This window comes from Nesoenas mayeri, assembly GCF_963082525.1.
Source record: "Nesoenas mayeri genome assembly, chromosome: 1".
NCBI lineage: Eukaryota > Metazoa > Chordata > Aves > Columbiformes > Columbidae > Nesoenas > Nesoenas mayeri.
In genome coordinates this window covers 148,471,927-148,477,926 of record NC_137541.1, presented here as the reverse complement: position 1 = coordinate 148,477,926, position 6,000 = coordinate 148,471,927, and positions in this window count along the sequence as shown.

Genomic DNA, 6,000 nt, shown 5'->3' with positions numbered 1-6,000 from the left:
CTTCCTAAAGCCAACCCATGACGTGTAGGAGTTAAAGTAAACCATTTCAGCGAGAGTCAGTATGTAGTTTAACTTCTAAGTGGGGAAAGTACTTGTATTCCATCACATCACATCAAAAAATCTCTGGCAGAGTTGCTGCAGTGGCTGTCAATGGACAGAAAGGGAAATGAAAATATCATGGAAATTGAAGAAAAAAATCAAATAATATGTTTGGAATATTTGATTTGTTTTAGAAAGGTTTGGAAATAAACTGACTCAACTAGCCAAAATCTAAATCACCTTAAGATTCTACTTTTCTTCTTTACATGCATGTCTAAATCAGAGCTGAGGTAAGAACTGTAACCAAAATGGAAATTAATTATTATTGTTGCTGTTGTGCAATAGTTTAAAAGAAATAATTATTATTCTGTACTAACTAGTCCCTTGTAAATTTGCTAACAACTCATAGAAGGTTTTGGCCATCCTAAGCTCTGTATTTACAGACAGTGAAACTAAAGACCAGAAAGATGCAATGTCTTGTCCAAAGGCATCCAAGAAGTCAGTGATGAGGCTGGAAACCCAACCAGTGCTCCCCCAAGACACAGGCGCAGCTCCATAGTAGTTCAAGGGCTCACTGAAAAATTGTTCACTCTTTGGTTTAACTCATCTTCCACTGACAGTGCAAATGCAAGGGAGGAGCCAGGGACATGTGGCTGGGGAATGAGGCAGCTTTGATTTAAATAAGCTTTAATTGCCATAGAATCAAACCACTTAATACCATATGCCCATGGTCGGTCATCCAGGGCACAACACCTGTGTTTTGAAAATGCAACTACAATGACTGCAGCAACAGACAGAGCAATCCACAGGCATTGCTGATCATCAAAACAACTTGTGTCAGTAAAGGAGGTTTTGTTCCTTATAGGAGAACTAGGAATGGTCCTTTCCCGCCATTTTATTCTGTCTGTGCTTTTGTAGATTTTCAGTAGCACTGAGAATAACATATTTCATTCCCATTCCAAATCTGACTGGAATTCAGGTGCATGAAAGGACTGTAAATACAGGTCAGGGTTCTGGCATACGTTTGTTTCTCAGGAGAAACCCTTAACCAGCTCATATGCACACCTATGCCACCGCCCAAGCACTACCACCCAGTGTGAAACACAAAAAAATGGGGCTACTTTGCATCATCTGGAAGCAGAACAACACCAACACTATCTCGAGATAATGGGCTTTACATTTTTATCCTACTGGTTTCTCTTAAGGTTGAAAGCATTCAAATCAAAGCACCTCTCTTTGACAAGCACCAGTCATTACTCAAGTATTACCCTGAAATGCCTCCCCGCCCTACCCCTCAAATGCTAGAGACCAGACTTCTGTGTGTTTCTGATTCGAATTCTTCCCTCTGGGAGGTTTCCCAGGGCCCTCACTGTTTTTATTAACAAAATGTGTTTCTGCTAGAATGGTTGATAGATGAAATTCGATTTTGTAGCAGAAAAATTAGTTCCTGTTTATAGCAGGATTAATGGTTCCCTGTCTCTTTAGCATGTGCCCACTGGCAGGGCTCTCTGCTGGGTCCTGAGCATGTGCTGAGACAATCTGTTCCTTTGGCTTTCTCTTACACAAGGGGTCTTTTTTTGGTTGTTTCATTAATATCCCCTGCTTTTCTTCTTTTCCCTGCTCACTATGGGGGAACTTGCAAAGAAAGAAGGATGGAGAGAAACTAGAATGAGCTCTGAACGCTCATAAAGAAATGCCTGTGTACTTGGTCCTCATAAAAATGTGCACCTCTCCACGAAGGAGAAGAGAGAGAGCTTGTTTCACCCTTCTCTGGGCAAGGCACTAAGTTGCAGAAGACAAAACAGCCAAAGCGAATAAAGCCTCATACCAATTTTAACCAAACACTTCACTCAGCTGGGTGAACAGCCTTACAAATGTTTAGGTTTGAGCTGCCGTAAAACCTTCCCTTCTGTAAAGTGTGATCACTCGGATTTAGCAAAGCTACATTATTAATAAGCATCAGGGGTTTAGAGAAACAAAAGGCTGGAGGAGGGGAGGGGGAGCCTTATTTTAGGAAAGAGGCCAAGAAAGACAAGATGTTTAGGAGGGGGAAGTATCGACACCCTTGGAATAGAGAAAGTGTCGAATGCCAGCTGCAGAGCGCCTAAAAGAATGAGTGTCTCCGATGCTTTTGTCTCCTTATATGGTAAAATGATAGAGAGGGGTTTCACTGGGCTGGGGAAGGCAGCAGCCTCTTTCCACACAACACTGACTGCAGAGCTGAAATCGGAAGAGCTGCTCTTGGCAGGCAGTGGAAAGCCCCGGCTCTCTGTACAGCTCTCCTCTGCAAGCAGGCCAGTCTTGCTCTTTACACATTCGTTAATGGATGTGACCCCCTGTCCCTGGTCCAGGAGGTGACATTAACTGCCCGCTACTGCTCTGTAAGTAAATATCCCTTTTTTTCCCCTCCCTCCCCGCTACCCACGGACTGTATCTTTGAAGGTGTCGCTTTAAACAATGGGTGCAGAGAGGAGGAGAGGGTTGTTTAATGCCCCAGTGGGTTGTTGGGTAAGGATGCGAGGAGAGAGACTGCCGGTCCCCCTTTCTCCTGAGCACATAGTGAGGGGTGCGAAGAGGAGAAAAAAGACAAATTTGTTATCAGAGCAATTACTGCTGCATGTCTGTCCGTAAAATGACACATCAGCGAGCTGATGAAGCTCTGGGTCATTTCACGTGTAACTAGATTTAATGACTGTATTATGCTGTGTGTGTAATCCACCAGGGAGGTGACAAAAAGTAAAAGCTGGGGTCTTAGATTCCTCACACCTATGTGCACACTCCTGCTGCCGAGCTCAACAAAGGAGCATTTTTGCACCATAGCAAGAGCAGATGTACATGAAACAAAGGTAGCCTTTCCTCTTTGCAGGCAAACACTGTGTACAGATTGTGTATGGAGAAAAGAGAGAGCCATCAGCATCGTATTTATTCTTTTTTTATATGGAGAGAATAAATTAGAAGGCAAATCCCAATTATTAGCTTTGAATTTCTTCTTTCCGTGCTTCTCTCTACATGCATGTGTGTGCAGCCACAGTAACCCAGGTCCTTAATGTATGCTGTCTAACACGGACTTCTCTGTGTACATAATAAAGGAAATACTAACTTTCATTGTTTTCATTAATGGCTGTTGTAAAGTTTCTACTTCGCTAAAGTGATACAGCTTTTATTAGTTCACCAGACACCTGCATATTTCAGCTTTGTTGTGTACAGAGACACACACATAGTCACAAGAAAGCAAACCTTATAAAAACTATATAGCAGCAGTCAGTCATTTATTGTTATTGTTACTCCTCTGACTCCTATTTAGAGGTATATTAATAAGAATGCCGATTGCTGATTGACACTGAGGTTGCCACAGTCAGTGGTTATAACATTTATTGTTGGCTGTACATATTTGTACACTGTCTTCAACAGGAATTGTCCCAGAAGGGCTGTGTGTTATTAGATACTCACACACATTCGAATGTGAAAGGATGTTATGCCTAAGGTTGCCAGTTGTTTTCTGCTATGAACTTTATTTTCACCAGTTCATAAATTTACAGGACTCCCTGCTTTCTGGCTAAAATCTTTTGTGCCTTTTATCAGCCAGATGGTAAACTTCAAAAATTATTGCTTCAGGCATTTGAATTTGGAAAGCAGAAAAATCTTACATTTTAAAAAAAATTCTAAAAATATCTATTTTCTGCCCCTGTACATGTAACTGGGAAAGGATGCACTCCAAAGGCTGCTCTGTTAATAGAACCTGTGTACATTCTTGACCACATTTGGAGAAAAAGAAAATATGGTTATAAAGTACTATATTTATTGAAAACTCAGTTCCTAACACTGTCATAGTGGCACTATTGTATCCAAAATCTGACCAGAGCACCAATAATACTGTCTTTTATCCTACCTGTAGCATAGATAATCATCTTTGGCTTCCAAGTCAACACGGGGTTGAGGTGAGCAGGGCAGCTGAAAGTTCACAAACCACTATTGCTGAGAGCAAAAAGTCACCTGGAGTTTCCACCTGACTTCTCTACCTGACTAGCAAGCCTGAGGCTGGGAATGGACCACTTCTTGAGGTCTTTTCAGAAAGCTTAGGAGATCTCAAGATAGCAGGTTCTCACCATTCTACAGAATGTGCTCCCACGGGAGTCAGCAGTGGTACACATGCAGGTAGCATGTAGTCATTTGCAGGTGGTTGGGTTTTATAGCAAAATATTACTAATTTTTGTGAGATCACTGTTATGTCATAGCAGTGGCTATACTGTGTCAGATATTGTTTGTATATGCCAAGGTCCTGCCATGAAGAGCATGCATGTAATGGTGATACCCAACTAAAGTATGCAGGTACAGATAAGGCCCCTTTTCCTACCAACAATTGAACAGTTTCTTAAAGATGCTGAGGGAAGCCTATTCGTACAGATATCAGCACTCCCAGATGGCACACTTTGCCTTAGAAAAAAATCAGATAACAGCTTCAATCACACACAACACTGTCCTCCAGAATCCCATCACACTTCAAACATCAGGAGCCAAAAAAAAAATAAAGTTGGTGACAAAGTAAAACTCCTGCAATTGAAAGGGTTGGTGCAGTTCGTGCTGCATTGCACTGCAAATTCAAGTTTTTATGCAAAACAAAAGGATGAGAAGGGTTCTAAAAACCTATATTCACTTGCGTGACTCTTGGATCAGTTCTCCAAGGTATTGAGCCTAGAGCCCGAGAGCCAAGCAATATCGGACCTGCTGTTGTCCTCACCTCCTTACCTCACCTCACAAGGGTCAGGTCATTCAGAACTAAGGGAGGGTCAGATAAATGTTAACACCATCAGTCAGAAGAAATGGCTTCCTCTCCATGAAAATCAGGCTGAAAACTGAAGTAATGCCTGTTGCTCCTGGCCAGCACACTGCCACACTTTCAGGGTCTTCACAGACCAGTTATGTGCAGGTCTGAGGCTCATTCATATTTCTCTGATAGATACATCAGTCTTGAGCATCTTCAGAGAAACTCTGGATGGTGTAGTGTTGTAGGCAGTCACATTCTCTCACTTGGGTACTGCTTCAGAGATTAGGGATCTCATAATTTGCATTTTTAGACTGATTAATTCTAATTGTGTAGTTTTGATGTTTCATTTACATATGCACAGTTATTTGTGATGCAGATTCACCCCAAGTGAGGGTGTGAAATGGCAGGGTAATGACAGGTTTCACGGAAATAAATCTTGGATACACTGACAGTCACTGAAGCATTAACATTCCAACAATACTAATTAGCTATATACACAGAGAGAGTTTGATTAAAAACCACTGGAGGCTTCTTTTAAGGCTGAATATCAAAACACTCATGCCAGGTGAAAAATGTACAGTCCTAATTTTGTTCCTTTACCCATACCCTTCTATATTATATTGGATAATCCTAACTAGGCTACTAAATGGCTACTGTACATATAGTAAGATGCTATAAGAGAAACATAGGTGAGCATAACACTGACATAGGAGTATTCATCTCTCACTTTCACAGCAAATTTTCTACTTTAAAGCTGCAAATATATCAACCACAGCAGAGTAAAGCCTAAGGTTGCACTTTTAGTGGTGGCAGATAGTTCTAAACCCTTGGCAAGCACAGGCACAAGGGCTCAAAACCCACCACTCTTTAATTCATCTTGCATAATAAAAGTAACAAGTTGCATGAAACAATAAAATACCTGTAAACATTTACCTAGCTCTATTTTGTCATTGCTCTGAAGCACTCTTGAAATGTAGAACAAAAGTATCTTCAGAGACCAGGATCCCACCTCTGATGAATTCTCTCCCTCCATACTCTGCTGTGCATTTCTCCATGGTGGACCCAACTTCTTCCTTCTTCCATTAGAAAGGATCTCACCCACACAAAGATGGCCTGTGTCCTTGTCCCCTGGCTCTCTGTGCCTTTCCAAGCTTGCTCCTGCATCTCTCATGCACCACAGATACTCTGACTCAACG